The following is a 26,217-nucleotide window of genomic DNA, read 5'->3' on the forward strand; positions in this document are numbered from 1 at the left end:
GTAACACTTGCTTATTGTTAAACTTTTAGCGTAAGATTATACCTCTCACTTTTAAATTCAATCACGCGAAATACTGAAAATCAAATTTTTGTTACCGCTGGTAGCCGTTAGACAGGCAACCTGCAAGTCGTTCTGGGGTAGTCTCTTAGTAATACAGACCTCACTGCTGTTTTAGAGGGGCCTTTGCTGGTTTGATTCCTACGACAAAACCATGTGTTTCGCAATTTGCGAACCATTTTTGCCTTATGTTGAGCCTGGATCAAAAACTTCCATTAACAATGGGATGCAAAAACCGTAACAGGTTTGTCACGTAACAGTGACACATTAATTTTTAATACAGCTTTCACTTCAATAAAAATACATTTGTCACGTTCAGTGGCAAAACGCATGAGCACATGGAACACAAACTTCGCCATTTAAAGGATGACTTAAGAGTATACCGAACGACCCTGCATTCACGGAAAATGTTTCCCAAGGTTTCCAGAAGGCAGCAAGCTGGTCCATCCGTACTCGTAACAGCTGAAGAGACGCTATAATCATACATGTCCCACATAACTAATACTTTTTCCTATTAGCGATCCAATGACTGATTTTAAATAAGATTGAAACAGAACTAGAATTTGTGTGTCTACAGCAAAAGCTGTTTGTATTAGTCGCTCGTTCCAGTCAGTTACTATTCACTGTAACTATCGCATATTTTCAACGAATTTCGGATATTCAGAAATGTGTAACTTTCATAAACTGCTCAAAAACATTTTGTACCGCCCTCGTGAACACACAATCAGTTTTTAATCATACTCCTAAGTACTAGTAAGTCCAGAGGACAGATCAGTAGTGCGAACAGTGTCTCCAATCGTGAAGGAGACAACGCGGTCACATAGTTCAGTCCGTCGAAATTCCTCGAAGTGTAATTTCACGGCAAGAAGGGTTTTCAGGACAGGAAGCTAGTCGCCGATTTAGCGTCCACCATGACGCCATGCGAGCATTCAAGGAATATTGTAATACACAGAGCATGGAAAAACTGCCGTGTGATGGTCGCCTGCAATAAACAGTAGTAGCTGACCATTACCTGCAAATTATGTCTCAAGAGTACCCAGAGGAGAATGGAAAAAGAATTTCGTGCTCTCTCTCTCTCTCTCTCTCTCTCTCTCTCTCTCTCTCTCTTCCTCTCTCTCTCTTCCTCTCTCTCTTAGGAGGCACACCTCCTTCGCGAATAAGATAGCAACAATGCTGACGTGTCGCCTGTGAAGACCAGCATGTTTTGTGAGCAAATTTAAGTGGTACAGGAAGCACCTGAATTCCAGAATTTACAACTTTCATACAGCACATCCAGACGACTCTCAAACTTCCGAAACATATAGCGCACTAAGTTTTTCAGACACTATTCACGAAGGAATTGGCCTAAGTTTTAGACTATACTAATAGTTACTACACCGTTCAAAAATTCTACTCGTTGAAAAGTACTTCGAAAGCCTGGAAAGAGATGCGTGTAGCAGAATCTATTATTCCCTTGCGGTGACTTTTGATGGCAAGAACTTGAAATAATCTGAGTATTGTAAACTTGATGTCTGAGGGGGGAGAGTCAATAGCATTCACTTCATTTCAAAACGTTTCTATTGATAAGTTTCATATTTCGATTGACGCTTAGTTTTCAAGCAGTTAATTCCATCTTAAAAGACGTTGTTTTATTATAAAAATATTTGTGTTGTTGTGAAACTGGATTTACACTTCAGTTATAATGGGGCAAAATATGGCTTAGTCGGTGAATACTACTTAAGAATTAGTGGCAATATTGTGACACCTTGGAAACTTATTTGGTAACAGGACACACGCTATACATGGCAAAGTTCCTCTTGCATGAAAGATGAACAAATACTGTACGTAAAGTCTTCCATGAGCAGGAAAAGTATGTCAAAACTGGAAGTCAAACCGCAAAGAGGAGCAATGGAATGTAGGTCTTCACGTTATGGATGGCTTTGAAATATGACAAGAGGCGTATAAAAGTTTTCATGCCACACAGTTGAAATCAGCTGGGAAAATGGCCGTCACATAAAAATTGAAAAATTAAAACCAAAATTCTGTTCTGTAAAATTTGGAAAAATAGTAAAACCGAAGTGCGGAACGTGCATGGAAGGTCGACAAGTACCTGCACGGGGGTAGCTTCCCTGACCACGCAGGGATGGCACTGGTGGTGCCTGATCTGGAAACTGTCCACGCAAGGTAAGAAGTGTGCGCCCGACATGGCTGCGGCAGGAGTAATATGGACAACGGTTTGCTGGCCAGGCAAAAGCTTTTGTGGCTGGATGGTGGCCAACTGGCACATGAAGAGAACTGAACTCTCCTCTTTCGCTGGTGGCCACAAGGCCCCAGCGGTCTCATCAAATGGTAGATATTATGTACAATGCAGAAACACATCCATTTCCTTCGCAGGCTACGCCGTGGGGAAATGACCAAGCCAGACAGCTGAGAGCGAAATACTTCACCGAATATTTGGTCTGAACTCGGACTGATGGGGACGCTTTTATTGTAACTAAACAATAATTTTTGTGTCGAAAAGAACGAAGACAAGTTTGGAAAGTTAACACTCTTGGGGAAAATGCAAAATGGTTCCTTATTAACGAAAACTTACTCTGCTGCCCCCATCTCTACAGCTCTTCAGGCATGTGGACGTCTAGGTGACACACCTGTGACCATTGCACCATACAAAACTTCGAATATGGTCTGAGGAATCATCTTCTACAGAGATCTTATGCTCCAAACAGATCAGTAACTCTAGACTAATCTCCAGTGGCGAGGTTGGTTGGGGGATTGAAGGGACCAGGCTACTAGGGCCATCGGTCCCTTTTTCCATGAACTTGAACCCCCACAAGGAATAAAAACAAACAATGGAGATGACAAGAGACGACACAGGAAAACACAGAGACCAGACAAAAGGAATTAAAACCACACCGAGTGACTGGTTGGCCGACCATAGAAACGAAAAAGGCCAACCACCACGAAACGCACTAAAAAACCCAGTCTAAAATCGAAGGCCAAAGGCCAGACTCAACACACAAAAAGACACACTTCGATCAAGCGATAAAAACCCCCCCTGCACGAATAAAACTCAAAACTAAATCTGCCATCGCAACGTCATCTGATAAAAGTGCAGGAAGCGTATCAGGCAGCGCAAACGTCTGCCTGAGCGGAGTTAAAAGCGGACACTTCAAGATGTGGACCGCAGTCAAAGCTGACCCGCAGCGACATAAAAGTGGGTCCTCGCGGCGCAATAAATAGCTGTGCTTTATCCAGGTGTCGCCAATGCGCAGCCGGCAGAGGACACGAGTCCTTGCGAGAGACCCACAAAAAGGAGCGCCACGCACCAGTAGCCTCCTTGATGGCCTGAAATTTGTTGGGTGAAGGCAAGGCGCGCCATTCTTCACCCCAGGTGTGAAGTACCTTCTGCCACAAAACTGACCTGAGGTCACTTTCCGAAAGGCCAATCTCCAAGGCTGGTGCAGCGACGGCCTGTTTGGCCAGCGTGTCAACACTTTCATTTCCTGGGATGCCTACATGACCAGGGGTCCACACAAAGACCACAGGACGGCCGCAACGGGCAAGAGTATGGAGGGACTCCTGGATAGCCATCACCAGCCGAGAGCGAGGGAAACACTGGTCGATATCTCGTAAACTGCTCAGGGAGTCACTAAAGATAACGAAGGACTCACCTGAGCAGGAGCGGATATACTCTAGGGCGCGAAAGATGGCGACCAGCTCGGCAGTGAAAACACTGCAGCCAGCTGGCAATGAGTTGTTCATAATGATCCCCTAGAGTAAAAGCATAACCGACACGACCAGCAACCATAGAACTGTCAGTATAGACAACGTCAGAACCTTTAAACGCAGCAAGGATTGAAAGAAAGCGGCGGCAGAGGGCCTCAGGGGGGACTGAGTCCTTCGGGCCCTGTGCCAAATCGAGCTGAAGGCACAGGTGGGGCACACACCACGGGGGTGTACACAGAGGGGCCAGGAAAAGAGGTGGAAGGCGGAAAACCTCAAGCCCAGAGAGAAGAGCTCTGACGCGAACCGCGATCGTACACCCTGAACGGAGCCGCCATTCCGGAAGATAGACGACCGACTGAGGGAACAGATGATTTTGGTATGCCCGGGCAAGCTACAAACGTGTGTAGCATAAGCGGCAAGTAATCGTTGGCGAAGGAACCGCAATGGAGTGACACCTGCCTCCACAAGTATGCTGTTGACAGGGTTTGTCCGGAAAGCTCCAGTGGCGAGTCTCATCCCACTGTGAAGGATGGGGTCCAGTAACCGCAATGCGGAAGGGGATGCCGAACCGTAAGCCAGGCTCCCATAATCTAGACAGGACTGAATTAACGCCTGGTACAGCCATAGAAGGGTAGACCGATCGGCACCCCAGTGGCGAGGTGTACTTCATACCAGACGTGTACAAAAAGGGCCCAAAGATAATCGTATGTATACAGGCGCCGTTACCTTGTCTTCGAAGGGAATGTCTTCCCAGACAAGGTTATAACGGTGGAAAAGGGTGATATGATACCTTATGTCCAACCACCTGTTAGGTGCTTCAGATGTTTATGCTTTGGGCATATGTTACCCCACAGCACGGCAGACCCAAAATGCAGCAACTGTGGACAACTGCTCCATGAAAGTAGTCATTGTTAACATACACATTTGCACGTCAACTGTATGGAGCATCATGCTCGAGTTTGCCTAATTTTCAAGTAAGAACAGAAGATCCATGAATAAAAATCTATTGACTGTCATATACTGAGTCACAGAAGAAATGTGAACGCCTACAATTCCTACCACCCTTCTCTCCCATGGTTCCCACAGTACCTTCTTTGGGAACCATTTCCTGCAACTGGCTGGAGAAGTGTCCTCCTTTGGCGTCCGCTTTTGACAGGGTTCCTTCTCAGGATACTTCAGTGGGAACCCCCAGACCAGAGGCTCAAACCAAACAATGGCTCGAGGAGCCATGACCCGTGGGTCCCAGGGCTGGTTCACCCTTTCTGTCCCCACGTTAAATGCAGATAGCCCCTTAAACAAATTTTGACAACCAAAGTTTACAGAGGAGGTGGAGGAGGAGGAGGAGGAATTGGGGCAAGGCTCCTCCAGTGCCATGGGAGGCGCCAGACTATCCCATACAGTCACACTGAGCTGCTGTTTGTGGATGTGGTTCCATCCCCATTGGTGACAGGCAGTGATCTGGCATTGTGACAAGCCATCCTGGCTGCTTCACTTTTAACCTGGTCACAAGTCATGTGAGTGTAATGGATGCTGCTGTAAACTTCCTCTTCAGCATTTCGCATTGCTCTCCAAGAAACGCACTTCACTGGGAACCATTCTCCCACCCTCCATGGTCATAGTGCACTGTCGGAACTGCACCGATCCTGAGGTTTCTGGAAGGACCTATACTTTGGTTCGTACAGATGGCAACATGGAATGGATTCCCTTCGTAATTCATTTGAGGCAATAGCGGTGTGGGTGCGAACTACCTCAGTGATTACCATTTGCCACATTTACCTACCTCCAGGCAGGTCATTTACATTGAACTGACCACACTAATCCCAACCATGTCCATCTGGTGAGGACCTTGAAACTGACCAGCTTCTCAAGCCATGCACTACCTCAATGGTGGTTCTTCCACCTAAGTGCTGCTCATGCACCATTTCAGCTACTTATCTAATGATCTCTTCCCCTAGTCTTCTAGCTCCGCTAAAATGTTCACTACACGATGATCTTCGCGACTGTGACCACTTTCAGGTGGCCCTGTGGTTTCCTTGCTAATGCCAGACGGACGGATTACCATGTTTGGCACTTTAGAGCCAAGTGGCCTCTGTATGCCTCTGCAGTTACATTCGCCATCTGTCAATCTGTATTGATGAGGTTCTGCAAGCCATCTCCAACGCGATCACCCACGGCACATGAGCTACTATTACGCTTTATATCGACCCCTCACGTTCGGCCGCTGCTGTTGGACCAAAAAATATTGCAATAACTATTAAAGATTGCCGACAAGCCTTGCAATGATTCAAACATACTTCGCAGACCAACCTTAACACATGACTTCATGCTAAGGCTAGCTATTGATTCCTCTCTGGGGACGTATGGCTCTTCACCTCAGGTGTGGACCAAGCTCCATGGTCTTACAGGCCAACAATGGTCAACAGCTGTCACCGGTCTTGTCTTACAGGGTGGTTGACCTGGTCTTGCAGAAAACCTTGTAACCCGCTTTGACAGCATCAACATCCATCACCTATCCCGCCACCTTTCTGCTGCAGAAGCACCAAGCTGAAGACGTCCTCTAAGTTTCACTCCCCACAAAGCCGAATCAAATAGTGAACCCTTCACTGACTAGGAACTTCTTCATGCTCTTGCTACAACTCATGCCCTGATTCAATTCACAATCAGATAATCCAACACCTGATTGTTCTCCAAAGGCAACATCTCCTTGGGGTCTTCAACCTATCTCGCTCCAAAGTGCTTTCCCCTCGCAATTACTGGGCCACACGAAAATCCAACATCTCTCGATACTTTATGGCCAATTGGCCTGATCAATTTACTGTGTAAGCTGCTTGAAAGGATGGTTACCTGCAGATTATGCTGGGTTCTCGAATCTTGAGGCCTTTTGTCCCCCTAACAATGTGCTTTCTGTGAGGGGCCATCCACAACTGACAATCTGCTTAGGTTGAAAAAACTTTTCCTAAACGCCAGCACCCTGTCTGTCCTTTTTCACCTGCATAACGTGTAAGACACCGTTTCACATCGTCACCCTCTATGATGGGCTTTCAAGGCCCTCCACCAATTTATTCAGTTTTTATCCCACCAGTTTCCAATTAGTTGGCACTTCACAAAGCTCCCCCTGCAGGTCTGGGTGTTAGAATATGCCCAAGGTATTCCTGCCTGCCGTAAGAGGTGACTAAAAGGAGTTCCACACGTTTCGTCCTTTATGTGATGATCCCCTGTAGAGTTTGACCACCATCCTTCAAAATTTTCCCGAAGAGTGTGCCAATTGGGGAAGGGCGCCTCACATGGTGCATTGTGTCCATCGTGCACAGAGATTTTTGGCCCACTTTCTCATCGTCTCATTGCAGTCCCGCCCATTCCCCATCTCTTGGGCGAGGACGCCTTCCTGGGTGCGTTTTCAATCATGCACTATGCAGTGTCGCTTTCTGTGTCGATAATGACTATGGACTTCTTTGCACCTGATGTCAGCACGGTAGCCAGTCTGTTGCGGTGGGGCCGCCATGTACCCTGTTGGGTGTAGCCGCCTGACCAAACAGGGATCGCTCTGATTATGCCTGCACCGTTAACTTCCCACGTATGCCAAGGGGTAGATGCCCATCCCCTGGGGCATCGGGACTCCCAGAATGGCCATCCTGCCAGGTGGCCTTTGCTGCGGCTGGGTGGCGCCCATGGGGTGGGCCCCTGGTTGGAGTAGGTGGAATCAGGGCGGATGACATGCGATCAAGCGTAGTCCATCTCTTGCTGGTGGTGAAACACCAGCAGTCTCTAAGCGCTCATGAGCTCAATTCAATGCACAAAAGTAAGACCTCAAATCGTTTCCTCTCTGGCCACACCATGGGGGGAGCGTCAGGCCAAGGATGGCAACTGATCTTATTCGCACCAGTACCTTGTGTGTTAGAGAACTGATAGGGAATCTTTGATGCCGATGAAACCTCAGTTTTTTGTTGAGCATTTAGAGGGAAAATTTGGGGAGGTGGAGGGCTTGTCAAAAATGAGATCTGGGTCAGCCTTAATCAAAACAGCATCCTCTGCCCAGTCACAATCGTTACCTGCTTGTGACAAGTTGGGAGATGTTTCTGTAACCATAACGCCCCATAAGAGCTTAAATGTGGTCCGGCGTATCATATTTCACAGGGACCTTCTTTTGCAGTCTAACGATGAGCTGCGCGCCAATTTAGAGTAGCGAGGTGTACATTTTGTCCGGCGTGTCCACTGGGGTCTGAGGGACAATCAGGTTGCCACTGGTGCCTTCATCTTGGCCTTAGAGGGTGATACATTGCCCAAGAAGGTCAAGGTGATGGTCTACCTCTGTGATGTAAAGCCCTATATCCCTCCCACGATGTGGTGCTTTAAGTGCTGGAAGTTCGGCCATATGTCTTCCTGCTATACTTCCTGTGGTGTCACCGCCAGACACCACACTTGCTAGGTGGTAGCTTAAATCGGCCGCGGTCCATTAGTACATGTCGGACCCGCGTGTCGCCACTGTCAGGATCGCAGACCGAGCGCCACCACAAGGCAGGTCTCGAGAGACGGACTAGCACTCGCCCCAGTTGTACGACGACATTGCTAGCGACTACACTGACGAAGCCTTGCTCTCATTTGCCGAGAGACAGTTAGAATAGCCTTCAGCTAAGTTAATGGCTACGACCTAGCAAGGCGCCATTAACCATTTGTAACGTTGCATGTACCTCAAGATAGTCTCACTTGTATCATCCAGAATGCTGTATACCAAAGGACAATATAAAAGTTAAGTGTTCTAGTAGCTACGTTCTTTTCTTTATCACATTCATTACGAATCCTGTTCCAGACTTAACGCCAGACGGAGTGAGTTGACGCGTGCCCTTTCGGCTACTTCACTGTGGACTGGCTGCCTTAACAGTCCACTACACTTCCAGCATTACATGTCGAGATTGTGGACGCCTATCACATCACGATACTCGATGTGCTCTGCCTCCCACCTGTGTCAACTGTGGAGAGCATTATTCGCCTTGCTCGCCAGACTACAGGATTTTTCCACCGCCTGGCTGAGCTATGGCAACTGTCAAGCTTCACACCTGCTTTCTGCATTGCCCTCCAGGAAACTTGGTTCCTGGCAACGCGGACACCTGCCCTCCGTGGCTATAAGGGATATTACAGGGACTGTAGCGACTACAATAGTGTCAGGTGGAGTTTGCGTTTGTCCTACACTCGGTCGGTAATGAATCTGTCCCCCCTTCAAACCCCTCTTGAAGCTGTGACTATCAGAATGACGATGCAGAAAATAACTTTCTGCAATATATATCTTCCTCCAGATGGTGCAGTATCCCTGAATGTATTAGCTGCACTGATTGATCAACTCCCTAAAACTTTCCTACTTTTGGGAGATTTTAATGCCCATAACCCCCTGGGGGTTGGTACCATGCTTACTGGCCGAGGCAGAGATGTCTAAACTTTACTGTCGCAATTCGATTTCTGCCTCTTAAATATTGGGGCCTCCACACATTTCAGTGTGGCTCATGGTAGTTACTCGGCCACTGATTTATCAATTTTCAACCCAGGACTTCTCACTGGAGAGCACATGACGACCTGTGTGGTAGTGACGACTTTCCCATCTTCCGTCACTGCCCCAGCGTCAGACCCACGGACGCCTGCCCAGATGGGCTTTAAACAACACATACTGGGAACTTTCACCTCTGCTGTCACCACTGAATCTCCCCCACACGGTAACATCGATGTGATGGTTGAGCAGGTAACAATAACAATTGTTTCTGCGGCAGAAAACGCGATCCCTCGCTCTTCAGGGTGCCCCCGGCGTATGGCAATCCCTTGGTGGTCGCTGGAAGTCACTGAAGCAATTACGGAGCATCAGTGAGCTCTACAGGGGCTTAAGCGGCACGCTTCCCTGGAGCACCTCATAGCCGTTACACGGGTCCCTGGCAGCGTTCGCCAACTTATCAAACGACGGAAGCAGGAGTGTTGGGCAAATATCAAACATCTTTTCGGGTACCAGACCCCAACAGGTGTTCCCAGTGTTACCATAAATGGCGTGTTATGTACCGACGCAACCGCGACTGCCGAGCACTTTGCTCGAGCCTCTGCATCGGAGAATTACCCAGCCTTTCGCACCCTCAAGTAGCGGCTGGAAGGGAACGACCTCTTTCACTACACGCCACAGTGAACTCTATAGTGCCCCATTTACAGAATGGGAGCTCTCATTTGACTATAAGTGATATTTCATCATTTTCAACCGGATCTGGTGCGGTGATGTCTTTCCATCGCAATGGGGGAAGAGCACTATCGTTCCAGTGCTCAAAAACGGTAAAAACCCACTTGATGTGGATAGCTATCGGCCCATCAGCCTCACCAACGTTTTTTGTAAGCTGCTGGAATGTATGGTATGTTGGCGGTTGGCTTGGGTCCTGGAGTCATGTGGCCTACTGGCTCCATGTCAGGGCGGCTTCCACCAAGGTAGCTCTACCACTGATAATTTTATGTCCCTCGAGTCTGCCATCTGAACAGCCTTTTTCCAGATGCCAACATCTGGTTGCCGCCTTTTGTGACTTACGTAAAGCTTACGATACGACCTGGCGAAATCATATCCCTACCACATTGTATGAGTGGGGTCTCTGGGGCCCGCTCCCGATTTTTATGCAAAACTTCCAGTCGCTCCATACTTTGTGTCCAAGTTGGTGCCTCCTGTAGTTCCATCCATATCCAGGAGAATGGAGTCCCGTAGGGCTCTGCATTGAGTGTGTGTCTATTTTTAGTGGCCATTAACGGTCTAGCAGCAGCTGTTGGGCCTCTGCCTCGCCTACGTATGCAGACTACTTCTGAATTTCGTACTGCTGCTACAGTCTTGGTGTTACTGAGTGTCGCCTACAGGGAGCCATCCACAAGGTGCAGTCATGGGCTCTAGCCCAAGGTTTCCCATTTTCAGCCACAAAGTCGTGTGTCGTGCACTTCTGTCAGCGTCGTACGACTCATCTGGACCCAGAACTTTACGTTCATGACGATCCACTCAATGTAGTACACACACTTCGATTCTTAGGACTGGTTTTCGATGCCTGATTGACTTGGCTTCCTCATCTTTGTCAGCTTAAAAAGTTCTGGCAGCACCTCAATGTCCTCCGTTGCCTGAGCAACATCAATTGGAGTGCAGATCGCTCTAAGCTGCTGCGGCTCTACAGAGCCCTTGTCCAATCCTGAACTGACTATGGGAGTGTGGTTTATGGTTCGGCAGCGCCCTCAGTGTTGCGTTTACTCGACCCTGTGCACCACTTTGGGGTTAGAATAGCGACAGGAGTCTTTAGGACGAGTCCAGTGACAAGCGTACTGATGGGGCTGGGGTCCCTACATTGCAGACCAGACGTGCACAACTGCTCGCCAATTATGCAGCACACATTCTTAGTTCTCCAGAGCGTCCGAATTACGGTCTACTTTTCCCGCCCACGGCAGTCCATCTATTGCATCGGCGGCCCAGGTCGGGGCTAACGATTGCGGTTCACGTGCAGTCCCTTCTCCCTGAACTGGAGTCCTTCCCTTTACCACCTCTATTTGCGGTCCATTCACGCATGCCTCCATGGTGTAGGCCTCGGCCGCAGCTTCGTCTGGACCTGTTACGTGACCCTAAGGACTCCGTTAACCCTGTGGCTCTCCGCTGTCACTTCCTCTCGATTTTTGACAAGTTCCGGCGCTCTGAAGTGGTTTACACCGATGCCTCGATGGCTGCTGGTCGCGTAGGCTTTGCCTACGTTCACGGCGGCCATATTGAACAGCATTCCTTACACGATGGCTGCAGTGTATGCGCTGCAGAGCTGGTGGCCATTTCTAGTGCACTTCAGTATCTCCGTTCGTGCCCTGGGGAGTCTTTTATGTATTAACTCATTGAGCAGCCTGAAAACCATCGACCAGTGCTACCCTCGTCATCCTTTAGTAGCGTCCATCCCGAAGTCCATCTATGCCCTGGAATGGTCCAGTCGTTTAGTGGTGTTTATGTGGACCCTACATCCCTGCAGCTGACCTGCATTCGTTATTATGCCGCAAGGTTTCTCAATTTTGGGAGACGGAATGGCAAAATATCAGTACGCACAACAAAGAACCATTAAGGGGACCACGAATGTGTGGAAGTCCTCGATCAGGGCCTCTCGCAGGTATTCCGTGGTTCTCTGCTGGCTCCGCATTGGCCATGCTTGGGCGACCCATGGCTCCCTCCTGTGCCGTTAAGACCCACCTCAGTGTCGGTGCGGCACCCGGTTGACAGTGACCCATATTCTTCTGCTCTGTCCTCCTTTGGCTGCCCTGAGACTTCATCTTCAGTTGCCGGACTCGCTATCATTGATTTTAGCAGACAACGCCTCATCGGCTGGTTTGGATTTACTTTCATCCATGAGGGTGGGTTTTATCATTCGATCTGAGTTTCAGTGCATGTCCTTTGTCCCTGTGTCCACCACACTAGTGCTTTTAGGGTGGAGGTTTTAATGTGTTGCAGGCTGGCTTTTCCTTTATATTTTCGTGGTTGGCCAGCCACAGTAATCTGCTTCTCTTCTGTTTCTTGCATCCCTGTTGTTTTCTTGTCCTCTTTTGTTCCTTTTGGTGTTCGTTGCCTTTCTTTCGTTTTTGTTGTCTTGCCTTTCTATTTAGGGTTATACGACCTCATAGTTTGGTCCCTTTTCCCCCTCTTTTAAACCAACCAACCAACCAACCAACCAACTTCATGAAGCTCCCCAAGGGGCCAAGAGAAATCATCCCACAGGGGTCTGTGTTGTCGCCCTTTCCTTCGTCAACATTAATGGTTTAGTTACCTCTGATGTGCCAATGGTCTTGCCTGAACAGTCGGTCGACGACTTTTGCAATTGGTACACGATTTCCAATATTTAAAAAAAAAATGTTGGGCATGTATTTCTGCTGTCATACCACAGTCCATCCTGACTCAGAACTCTACTTAAATACACAGCACCTGGAAGTTGTAGATAGTCCCATTTCTTGGGCCTCCTTTCTCTCATGTGGGTATTGTGAGGAATGAACTGGCCAACCATTGGGCTACATGAGCACTTAGTCACTCCCTGTTCACTTTTCTGATCACAGGTGCCAATTTGCGGGTACATGTGAAACCTCTGCTTGCTTGGAAATGGCACGACACCTTGTTGGCTGCTTCCACATCTAATAAATTTTGCAGCATGGTGCTCTTCCTTCTGCTTCTTCTGGAAGGAATCCACTGTCTTGTCGTCCCAGCATTGGCCATACCCGATTAACCCATGGGTTTCTTTTGTGTAATGAGTTACCCCCGCATCACAGTTGTGGACGTAGCTCATACGTTGATGGAATGCCCCCTCATTCTGGCTCTCCACGCTGTTTATAGACTTCTGGACACATTGCCTCTAATACTGGCAGATGATTCACAGATAGTCGACCTGGTTCTCAGTTTCTCTGTGAAATTTGTTTTTATTCTTACAACGTTTGAAGCTACCTCCACAGCAGGGGCACGGTGGGACATACCCCACTGTATGCTAGGTCTGGTTAGGGCCCTGACCCTACGTCCTTGACCAGGCTACTCTTTCATACATCTTTTACTCGGTTTTAATTGCTTTTAGATTCGGTTTGCCTCCTTTCTGCCACATCCAATTTTCTATTCTGAATGTTGCATTTTGTTGGATAGTGGGTGCCCTTGACTGTAACGGATAAGGGATGGGACAGTTGTGGGTGGGACATTTCCTGCCGTTTGCGAAGACCCAGACACACCCACCTGCTGACATTTCCTTAATCCTGCTTTTTATTACTGACAGGACAAAAGATGTCCATTGCCATTTCAATCGTCACACAATTACTCTTACGAATCTTGGGACATCATCAGAAAATGTTCTCAGCGGACGCCTCTACTTCCAGATGCACCACTTTCGGATTGAGGTACTGATGACCTTGTTTGGTCCCTTAAACACCCCCCACCCCTCCAACAACAAACCAACAATTTTATTCGGCCTCATTCGTGAGATTAACAGATGCCGCCAAGAATGAAAGCATCAGGAGGTTGATGATCAGACGAGAACTACCCACAGCGGCTTAGAGACACACTTTCCAAGCACTACTGAATCATAAGTAAAACATGGATCTGTAAAGAGATGAATCGTCTGCTATAAAAACAGAAGGAATTGCATTATTGTTGTAAACAATGCTATGTGGGACTGTGTGTTGTGCCTTGTATTGAGAGATACCACACACAAGTTCCCGAAATGTGCTTGTTTTTTATGTTATGTCGTTTTAGGAACTTCAGCAATAAAGAAAATTCATTGTACACTTAAAACGCTTATTGATGAGAATAGATACGGATCATTCTGCGAATGCTAAGCTCGATGCAACAGCCGCTACAGTGTGCAACGCCATATCATACCCAGCACGGCTGGCACTGCTGCGTAGAGCGGCCCGACCGCACCGCACACAGATGCGCACACCGTCTAGCGCATTCAGCAGCGAAAGGGATAGTAGTAACTATTGGAAACGATGTTAGGATGAAAGGCAAATTCAATCGCACATTCTGACGTAGTGTAACGCAACTACGAAAGGTTGCACTACCTGCCAGGTGTTCGTAGAAGAACTGCGTGTTTCACAAAAAAATATTTACTCACAGAACGGAGTTACAGAAGCTCTGCAAACATTACAAGACAGTTTCCTCATAAGCTAGGCTTCTAGAAAATTTAGCTTCAAAAAGTGCAAAACAAATGAGCAACTGAATTAGCAATACTCACCAGCGTGGGGCTTCCAAATGTAAGTGATCCACTACTATGGAATGCCAATTAACCTTTACATTTCAAAGTGACACATAAATGACATTTTTTAATACAATCTCAAAGTATCGCAGTTCCTTGTCGATAGAAATCCGCTCTTTGGTACTGGTGCCATTACAGAACCGCTGTGTGAACGTCTGGAAAATCCCCCCCCCCCCCCCCCCCCGATGTCCTTTCAGCTTTCTGAATGGGACTGCCTGGACAGTGCCGTTTGTGGTTGATGTTGCTGGTCTTCCATTCTTCCATCCCGATTAGCATCACATACGTCTGTACGCCCTTGGTGAAATTGTTGCATTATTTCACCATCGAGGAACGCGATCTTGGATTTGGTCCATTTACCGCCAAAATGTTACGTAGAATTTGTGTAAAATTTAGATGTTTTGCCAACAGAAATCTTACTGTCCCGTGTATTTAAACTTTGGAGTAAGGTTCCAGTTGCCGCGGATTTTCACTCGCACATTGATGCACCTGTTGTCCGCATTGCAGCAGAACTCTCTCTGCAGGAAACCCGGAACATGTACGTTCTTCTGACAATGCGACGCTCTCGTTGCGCAATGGTCTTAGCGTAGGACGTCATTGGTAACAGACTTCCTGAAGTCCGTACGTAGTAGCATGTAGAGCCCGATTTCATACTAAAGATGCAGCGACTGTTTAAGGATACGGACTCAGCGCGACACGGGAAGCTTTGGCAAGCCATTCTGCCCAATAACTGCACAAACAACCAACAGCTCGGAGATTAACTGGAACTGTGTCCATGGCGAATGCCTCTCGTCCAATGGCATACCATATGTACTAAATAAACACAATGGTCAGCCACCCAAGAACTCTCTCATCCATGGAGCATTCCTTAAATCATAGACACACACACATCGGTAGCGATGTGATATCCTTTCCACGACACTAAGCAAAATCACTACTCTCATCGGACAACAAAAGGATGATTCCTGTTTTGTGGCAGAGGCAATAGCTGTTGCTAAAAACAACTGCTAGCATCTGCGGATTTTCTATACTCCATTGTAAAAAATTATATTTTATTAAATGCCATGCCCAGTGCAGAATAAATCAGCCATTAAGGGATGCAAGTGGTCCTCAATGTTGAGGTAGTTCAAAGCTTTCTTTGTACCGCATACTCTCCAGGGTAGCCCAACTGAACGGCCTCGACACCATGGTATTGGTTTAATCGGCATTTGTGCATGAATAAGAACGAATATAGCGTTAAGAATGATTCATTTGTCCAGATAACACATTTACGTCACTGCAATCGCAATTGCCGATATTGAATACCGACGGAATACTTCGAAAGCCGCCTGTTGCGAAGTCCTCTTAATAATTTAAGATGTTGTATTCCAAAGGTTTTGTACATTCGCATCGTTGTCCTCCGTTGTCAGCTGGGCCTAATTTTTACGCTTTGGATAAGCCTAAAACGTCGCCTATCTTAGATACATGTACGCCAAACTGTCGTTCATCCAATCGTGATATATCTGAGGTCAGCGGAGCTTCGCCGATTCCGTGATACTTGCTCGTATTCGTTGTGCCGAAAAACAACTGCCATATCATAATTCTTGACAAGTTATTCTCTCGCCACCCCCGCCCCCCCCCCCCTCTCCTCCCATCGAATTTTGTGCTTTAAGCGATATGCCTGCCATGTCACCACTGGTATTTAAGTTTATGGAACGAACAGAATATTAGCAATAAGTAATCTTCCCAATAGTACCAACGCATAGAGCAGCTTTATCAGTTTCATACATACTTATCAAGCGGTCACAGGCTCTGCAGATCACGTGCTACTTCCACGAACTGCCTCCATCTCTTCGTTTCGTACTCTGTTCCTTCAGGTGTCTTCAATCACCAAGGCTGCCAGGTCGTCCACCCAGTGCTGCCTTCGTTGTCGTATGGGGGCATCTGGTGTTTGGTTTCCCTTCAAGTGCTTTCTACACCTGTCTTTCTTCTGGCATACGGGCTACTTGGACTGCGCTCTGGATGCTTTTGCTCTTCGTCTTCTGTAGTATTGTTGATTGTTTCACAAAGAGGTAGATTTGTTCCTTATTCCTGTTCCTCCTCCAATCCCCATATGACTCATTGCTCGTATTTCAAATATGGTAAGTTTTTCCTTTCCTCGTTTAGTCACTCTGTGGGTTTCTGAGCCGTACATGACTGCTGGGCAGTTTTCGGCATGTGTAGTAGTGAGGGAAGACCAGAAACTGCAAAATCACGATGTGAGAGGATTTTTTAACCATTCGACACGCTGTCCACAAATTAGTTAATGGAAATAGTGCATTAACTCAGGATTAACGAATGACGTGATCCTCGCTGACAGAACAAATCGAACATCTTGCTGGACCAATAAGGAAAATTGGGAGTCTAAATCATAACGGCCGACTGCTCCTTTTCTCCTAAAAATGAGTGTGAAACCTCGCAAAGTAACAAAGCACTGAATCTTGTACGAACATCTAAAATATAGCTACTGCACTGCTGCTGAAGTTCTGCCCTTCGCAGAATACTGGCAGCTTCAAGGGACTGGTGACGTCACAGGCCGGCAGCCTGTGCCCTGTGGCTACGGTTTTCGCCAGCACCGTGGAGCGCGCAGTCAACCGTGTAATAAAGGAGGCGTGCAACAAAACCTGTCGCCATTTCGCTACACCTACATCGCCTGCAACTGCCACTTCGCCCGCCATGAAGCACTCGTCCTAACATTCATAAATTACTCGCTTGTCCTTAGTGTATGGACATCACTGATCAATGGTACAAATTCCCCGACAACCTCCCCCACCGCCTGCAGGCGAAAGCCGCTACTGGGACCACACCTCACAACGCGCAAATTCCTTGAGCTATCATTCTGATGTGACACGACAAAACTTTACCTCTTCGAAACGATAGTTTGTGGGTAGTTGATAGTCTACCAACAAAAACTGAGACAAACACGATGTTAAATTAACATTACAGTATGTATGGGATCTACACCTTTATCGGCCATATGTCTTAAATGGCAGAAGTAAAGGTAATAAAAAATAATCAAACATAGAACACAATAACGGTCACCTGCCTCCCACTATAGTGCTCTCACGCTAATTACCGACAGACGCAAAAATTACTCGTCCCCTCCTCCCTTTGATTTAATGCAGGGAAACAAACACGGTGGTCTTAAACCGTTGGTTCTTCAGGCTCTAAGGGGTTGAATATTCTCTTCTTTTATCTCCAACGCTTCGATTAAATGTGGTGCGGTTTCATCCGTACAACCACACAGTCTGCACTTTGGGGCTGCTTCCTCTATACCTATTCTGTGTAGGTATGGCCAGTCATGAGACCTACCATGTGTTTCCTGTCCAAGTTCAGGATTACAGAACTTGTGTTGAAACATGGCTTCGGCATCATTAGCTTGCCACGTTTGGTTTTTGGATCATTAAACCAGACTATCTACTGGACGGTGACGTGATTCGTTCTTCCACTGCTTCCCTCTTCCAACTGTGACACTGAAAGATTTATTGAAGCAGTTGGAAGTAATGATCAGCCAGCAATTCTGTGACCATTCCTATTTTAACCACACTCATTATGTTGGTGTAAGATTCTGAATATCCTGAAGAATTCCACTTTTGCCTGTATGCTCCTGCCTCCATAGTTAAGTTTTGACTTAAAAGCTTCAACGGGTGTTACTTTCCTTACCATAAAACAATGTCTTTCTGCACTGTTCTGCTTCTGATATCCAACAATGGACGTTTGTTTAGAATACTGGAGCGTACGTTGGTCTCTCTCTCCCTCTCTCTCTCTCTCTCTCTCTCTCTCTCTCCCCTCTCTCCCCCCCTCTCTCTCTCACACCCTCTCCCCCTCTCTCCCCCCTCCCCCCCCTCTCTCTCTCTCTCTCCCCCCCCCCTCTCTCTCTCTCTCTCTCTCTCTCTCTCTCCCCCCCCCTCTCTCTCTCTCTCTCTCTCTCTCTCTCTCTCTCTCTCTCTCTCTCTCCCGACATTTTGACAACATGGTTGGTACTACAGCTGGCGCTGCAGGATGACATAGTTCCCACCTTACCCCCCGTAGCCAACAGTAGAACAATAGTAGCCTGATATTCCTGCGACGCTGTAACTGCTGAAACATTGGATAAACAACTTTAAGCTCAATGTACTGAAAAAGTCATAAAAAATTAAGTCCCTGCTTCAAATCTGTTGCAAGCGAAATCATACTATTGGCGAAATTACGTTTATATGCTGCAGTATGTTCCAGAGAACACGTGATCATGTAGTTCTGTAATCTAGTATATGTACTTAAAGTTTACAGTAAACAAAAACGGCACCTCAAAAATTTACCACCTCCTCGAAATTACGACTAGAAATGGCACAAAGATTACAGCCATCGACAACCGTTAAGAGTAACTTTCCCGCGGTATATTCTGCCTCTTCCTGAACAGTGAAGATTATGAACGATTAAGGGCATGCTACAAAAGAAACTGGGGGTGTATTAAAACGTTCGTAAACCCTACCACTCACATTTTCATGCTTCTTGAATATAATTTCGCGCTTCTCTAGCTCTGATAAAAATGATTTTTTTGCGTTAAAAATCGCTATTAGAAAGTAAATAGTGATACGGGGCAGTTTTATAAACAATGGAGGAGGCAGGTAAGTGGAATTTTACAAGAGTAAAAATAAATTATTCTCGGTGTAGCCAAACGGAAAAGTCCTTAAGGGGCTCCGGAAAGGCTCAAAATCATGAAAAGTTGAATTTTTACTTTTTTGCGTTTTCTGAATCTGCAGACTATTACCTTTTAATAGATATATAATTTATTCAATTCCGAAGACTACAACTATTTTTAAATGTGTTCTACATGGGCGTGACCCGCTGTGGCGCTGTTAAACTGCTGTCAAATGGTGTTATTATTAACGTCAGTGTTCATCAGGTACATTTTAGTGATGTGAAATAAAGTATGTGTCGTGGCTAACCTGTGATGGTTCAATATATATCGCTGGTGTGATTGTCGATTGTTTCATGTTTATTTACTCTGTCGTTATCTCGAAAATATTCGTAATTAATTCTGTTTCTTGAGTCTCTGTTTTGTTGAAGTATAATAATGAGTAAAAGTAAAGTTATTAGAAATCCTCTGAAGGCTTTTAAGAAAAGGAGAAATGTTGGAAAGCCTAAGGTATGTGTTATTACTGTAAACAATAAAGACGATGAAAATCCCCAACATAGCTTGTGTCCCAAAGAAGAAAACAGTTGGTGTAAATATAACAAAGGATTGCTAACTGGTGAAGTGTACACTCATTAGCATAGTCTGCCTCATGCAATAATGGAGGTGATAAAACCTATTTTCAGAGACTTAGCAGCACCTGAACTGTTGAAAAAGTGTATTCACGGAAAAACTCAAAACCCCAATGAAAGTGTAAATAGTGTTATATGGTCGAGAATCCCCAAGACTGTATTTGTTGGAATAGAAACACTTCACTTTGGTGTGTATGATGCTGTTGCGACTTTCAATGATGGCAACATTGTAAGGTGCAAGGTATTTAGAAATATGGGAATGAAGATAGGTTCTAACATGGTACGAGCGATGCTTGCTTTAGACAAGGAACGCCTTCGGGCTGCAGGCAGGGCTGTAAAGAGTCTAGAAAGCAAACAAGAGTAAACAGGGGTTGGAACAAGAGGAAGCTGGAGTAGTAGTTTGCAGAGGATGAAGATAATCCATCTTATGGACCTGGAATGCACTAAAAAGTTAATCCAATCTTTGTCGCTCGATTCCCAAAACTTTTATTTTCTCATACTAATTACATGTTTTCTAAGGATCTTCGAAACATATTTGTTTCAAACTTTCAGTAAATGTTACACAGTACCTTCTGCATAATTTAACACAGCCTTTTTCCAAAAAACTGTATATTTTTGAATATATAAATAAAAAATTGCAAAAAATGTTGTGAATTTTCATTACAATTGAAAAAAATCATCTTTAATAACTGAACTAAAACTTTGTAAAATCCCTGTGTTAAGTTGTAGCCCATATTCCAATAAATAATCTGTAAAAAGTTCAACTTCCTACCTCAAATACTTTGTGAGGAAAGATGTAATTTATAAGCGTTATTTTAACATTGCAAGTATAGGGCGTTCTGGAGCCCCTTAAAAGAATTGAATGCAATTAAAAATTAAATATAATCTTTCTAAGAGGGGGTGTGATATCACGTTAGCTTAGACTATCCAATGACCAGGATGTTGCTAATGTATATCAAGATTACTCAAATTACAGAACCACTAACCCATTTAAACACATCAGGGTTAGCTGACTCTGAAATTCTGATCCCAAAAACAAATGAAATTAATATAAAAATCATAAATAGTATTAATTTAGGCACGCCTCTAGAGAATAAATTACCAGTAGACTCAAATGTGAGAGATAATAATTAGCCGTTGAAAACCATTTTCCAGTATCCAAATGTACCAAAAAAATATTTCAGAGGAAATAAAGTTTATTAATAATAGAGTACACGATCACACATCCTCAAGTCTAGCGGCACCAAAAAACTGAATTGAACGTGCCGTCCAAACACGTAGAGAACGAAACGCCGTGGCACGTTCAAGAAATTTCGGTAATCACAAAGGAACCAACGAAAACAGAATTCAGGATAGCAACATTTGAAGGGCCAATCCCCGCGAATACGCGACCAGTATCTAAATCATTGTGCCACTTTGTTCCGTACAAAAAATATTTCAATATATCATGAAAAAACATTAAAAGGAAAGTCAGTAACGAAAACAGGAGAACCAACAGGCATATATCACGTGCATGCGTAAATTCCTTGTCAGCGGAGTGTATTAATCAAAGGTCTAAGAATTTTTTCTATAGCTAACCTAACGATGTGGGAAAGTCCGTACGACAGGGAACGAATTTGTTCCCTGTAAATGGTGGGTGAAACTGTTTGACACACTTAGGAAAGGGTAAATTTTAGCAATCGCAAAACAAGAAATTATGAAAACGGGAGAATCTGTGCTTAAAGTGAAACTCAGCCAATTATTTACCAAATTCTACGTAAATTACAACAATTTCGCAATTGTTTAAATTCACACGCAAGGAAACATAAACCATAAAGGATAATAGGTCCATCAAATGTTTCGCTAGAAGTCTCAAACTTCAACTACGTTTCTTACAAACCTTGAAGTACGTACCCTTAACCCTTAGAGGAGATACATAGGTTTTTGATGTGCATCTAGCACCGTAAATCACCTTAAGTCGTACACGAGGTAATATAAAAAAAAAGTAAATAGCCGCCCCACATGTTGCCGAAGCTGTATAGAATACGCTGCGGGAAGTTCCACTGGGTCGCCCTCACACGTCCTCGAGACGTACCGACTTTAGCTATCCGATTTTCATTCTTTTGGAGCCCTGACGAGACATAGCTCCGTAGGCAACCGCAAACATTTTTTTCGTGAAGGCATGGACCATCTTGGCTCATGTTTACTTTTCTCTCTTTAGTCTCTCTTGCAGTAAAATTTACTGCATTTCAGAGGGCATAAATTAGTCAGTTCGTTAACTAAAAACATCTACAATTACACTGATATCCTCACTCGGCAAAAGAAAATTCAGCAGTCGAGCATTTTCTAGCAGTGATTTTTGTGTAAAATAAGCATATTTTTTGTACCTACATTCTAGTTTTCACATCTCCATGTCATATCCAAGAACTAATATACTGGTCAAAAATTGCGTAGCATAATATACACATCCACATTTTTATCAAAGACGATTGATTTAGGTCACGACTCGGGTCACCAAGACGGTATTCTGCTATGCATTGCACAGAAGCAATAGCCAAGGGGACACTTCGAAAAGATTCCCTTTATACAGCTGAACATGTGTAACAGTCACGTCATGTAAACATTCTTCACGTTTAAGCAACTGTGTAACGCATACTTACACTTTTTGTGATCTGTGGGTGGTTAGACTCATGACGCAGTTTTCAATAAAAATATGATACAGCTGTGTATTACATGATACAATTCTGACGTTTATCAAAGCTGTCTAGATATGCCTGAACAAAATGTTAAGCTCTTTACAGAAAGTTTATTTGAACCACGATTATAAATGCTGCGATACTGTCGCCTAATCAGTGCCACCCAGAGAGATGTACATTAACAAAAACTGAGAAGTATGGGTAAAAAATATACTAAATTTTAAAGTCGATCAATAAATAATTTCACTTACATGATCAAATTACGTATGGCCAACAAATGTGTAGGAAATCAGTCGTCAATAAATCACATTACTTCGGTATACTTTAATTTTTGCGACGAACAACGCTGTGGGTCAGAAAACCGGAACAAATTCACTACTTAGTAACACAAAATGTATAAATGCAACAGGCATTACCGATGCCGTTATGTGATAAAGGCAGTCATGACAGTCAATGACTAATCACATCCAAATTAGGGAACGATTGCGCATAATTACATAGGCAGCTTGGTCTCAGCTGGTTCGACAGAATGTGAGAAGGTGCCTGCCTGCCTGCCTACCTACCGACCGAGTTGGAAAGGACCACCCAGGCCGGGGCCGCTTCCTGGGAAAGTCGCTTGACCAGGCCCTGTGAAAGTCGCAAGCAGTCGTCCAATCTAGCACTCGTTGAAAAGCTCTCCTATGGAAATCCAAAGTAACATGAAATACAAAAACATTGTCGCCCTCTCCCACAAATTAGAGAAGTTGCAACAGAATATACAAGGCTATATAGCTTACACCAATAAAGAATCCATTTACACTCCTTCATTCCCGGCAGTAGGATTTGAAGAGATAGACTTAAAATTACGGCACTGAGTACTTCAATTGGCAATAAGGCACCGGCATAATGAGCATAACCTGGTGGCTTAGCCGCAGGAACAGAATATTCATCGATTTCACACCCTTGAAATCTGGGTATTGTATGGAGCAATACACACACAAGAAAACTATTTAGGGCCTTCAACTTCAAAATAACGTAGTCTATGAATCCTTATGGCTGCTACATACAAAAATTCGCATATAGCAGATCCAAAGTGCAACAATGTCTCAAGTAAACTTCGCGAAACGATGACCTCAGAAATTACCATAAATGCCCAGGTCAACGGAGGAGATTACCCACAAATGATTCTGAGATAAACTGGTATAACGAACACAATCGGTGATAAATGTTCGCGGACTTCAATAAATGAACAGCGACAATCTCTCTTGTCTCTTGAACTTGCAACATACATCTTTCAATACAACAACACTACCTCTGATTCGCAATTACGAACTACTACAGAACGAAAACACCAAACATAAATTTGTCATACTTCTAGAAGAACTAAGTTATCACAAACTAATACGATCTCAAAAAAATACGCGCGCTCTTTCTCTCTGTGTAGCTGCTGTCCTGGTAAACAGTGTTTCCTGCTTTACATACCATAGCACAATAAAACATAAGTGCGCCGGTTACATGCGGTCTGGAAACGTTCTTTCTTCAGCTAAAAGTTGTGAACTTCATATCAATAAATCATACAGCAAAATACAAATTCTGAAAACTGATAGATTCTATACATGTCAAAAACACGTATGTGCCAGCAATCTGTCTTGAAACCTTCATTTAAGACTTCTTTAGGTCAGTACTTTGCTTGAAAATATGTTACACCGTACTAAAATATGTACAAAATCTATTGGGATTTAACAGAAGAAAACGAACACGTCGTTTAAATAGCAGAAGCGGCGAAATTCCTCCTTGCTCACGTTGTGTTGGGCCTCCCAACTATTTCCAACAATACGCGCAGCAAGAATAAATGTCACTCTGAATAGCAAGCAGTTTTCGTAAAAATACTCATGGTAATGAAAGAATAAGTAGGATAAAGTTCTTGCTAATACCGATCCTATTAAAAATCTAGGTATGATTAGAAACTTTCTCCGAAACAATCACATAATTAGTTTTGTACTTAATGTCTAAAATTCCATTTGCACGTTAGTTTATTCGTTAAATTAATATTTGTCTGTAATCGTTCTGGAATTCATAGCTGTACTTACTTGAGATATCGTCCTGTCCTTCCAAACTTGGTTTGAAGCTTTGTAGTATATGCCTTTCACAAAAGTTGACACTTAACCTCCTTTTATTTTCATATTCGTGAACGAAGTGCACATGCAGAAATACGAAGGAACTGGAACCACAAAGCTTTCTTTCGCTACACTTATCAATATCTTACATGTATATTGATAACTCTTGATACATAATACGATGCTAAAACATGTTGTCTGTGTTAAAAAAAAATAAAAATAAAAAAGTTATTGACTTGACGCCATTCGATCGAATCACCCACTTCCATGCATTATAAATCACGTAGTTGAAATAAAGAAGCAATGTTGTTTAATTCCTACACAAAATTTACAGTTCTGACTCCGCAGAGCAGACCATTTTTACATTACAAGGAGTGTTGACTGTTCCTCACCGCACACTGACTCCGCCATCTTGTTATTACTGAGATCTTAGACACCTGACAGCAAAGATGTTCACTACTCTGAATTTTTTCGATATAGGAAAAAATGCTGTATTACAGAAATTTGTTTACACGTGTTCTACTTCCGTAAAACAATAAAAGTTAATCTGTTTGAGAAATACCGAACGACTTTCAGCCTTTCTACCATCCAGTTTCAACAATTCTCATCAAAATTCTGCCAGCTGTTAAGCCGCACACGCAACACACAAGTATTTTCTTAAGCGACCTCTTGCTTTTTACTTCACTTTCAGTATCAGACGTTAGTGTTGACCACAACATTATCATTTTCAAATATGTTTTGGAGAAAATAGTAAAGAGCTTTATTATTTGACATTCCAAATTCGTTCCTCAGCACCACTTGTAATTTGGTGCTGGTCAATATGCAAAAACTATAAGTAACAAATAACCATTATATGATTGTCTTCCTGGGTATGGGCTCGAAAATAAAAAGCTATTTATCAGTAAATCTCCTACAATCTGACCATTATTCGCAAAAAGTATGCGCCAGTTTTTTTGTAGGTGAAAATCTTAAGCTAGAGCTATGTAAGCTGCATTTTTAAACTTTGCTCAATATATACTTCCTCTCTTTCAGAAACACTGTTTTTATTTCAGAAGATGCAAACTTAGATCATTATTTCATAAATAGTTTTAAAAGAAAATGATTAATAATAGGGTTAAATACTGCTTTTGTTGTAGAATCAGAATTTTTATTTCATTGTGTGGTACTTCCATTACATTTGAAAGAGTATATCAGTTGTTTTCAAGCCAAAGTTATCATCCAGATTAAGACACCAACTCATTCAAAGAAAATTGTTCCCCACAAATAACTGCACCTAAACCTCTTGTCACTGTTTTGATTTCTTGGCCAAAATCCATCTCTCAGCTTCACGTTCCTTGGCTTGAAACAATAAACTGTACAATTACTTACACACCTTCCTCTTCCTTTGCTTCCATGTGAAGAAACCTATGGCTTCAAGATCAGATACTATGCATTATTTAGTCAAAATTACACACACCTGCAAATTTTTCTGTACTCTCCATCTCCTGTACTGAGTTAAGAAGTTTAATGGTTCGTAGAGATTGTGAACATGCAAGGTGAAGGATGTAAATGTGGTAATCACAAATGATTAGAGTGCCTCTGGAAACTTCTTTATTAAAAAGTAAAACAATTCCACACCAAATAAAAAGTTTTCCCACTGTCAGTGTTAAATTCCAGTCACTAATGAGTTGATACACACCAGCA

At 44.2% G+C, this 26,217-nt stretch overlaps 1 protein-coding gene across 7 annotated transcripts in view; it reads right to left on the reverse strand.

Moving 5' to 3' along the window:
* The window catches only part of LOC126248609 (ephrin type-B receptor 1-B), a 364,329-nt gene extending 339,392 nt beyond the window's left edge, over window positions 1-24,937 (reverse strand). For 6 of the 7 annotated variants that reach the window (XM_049949753.1, XM_049949752.1, XM_049949749.1 and 3 more), the window contains exon 1: window positions 24,508-24,937. The gene's annotated coding sequence lies outside the window, so the exon portion shown is untranslated. The remainder of the gene's footprint in view (window positions 1-24,507) is intronic. The other variant, XM_049949748.1, reaches the window with a different exon arrangement.
* Window positions 24,938-26,217: the final 1,280 nt, after the last annotated feature.

This window comes from Schistocerca nitens, chromosome 3, assembly GCF_023898315.1.
Source record: "Schistocerca nitens isolate TAMUIC-IGC-003100 chromosome 3, iqSchNite1.1, whole genome shotgun sequence".
Lineage (NCBI taxonomy): Eukaryota > Metazoa > Arthropoda > Insecta > Orthoptera > Acrididae > Schistocerca > Schistocerca nitens.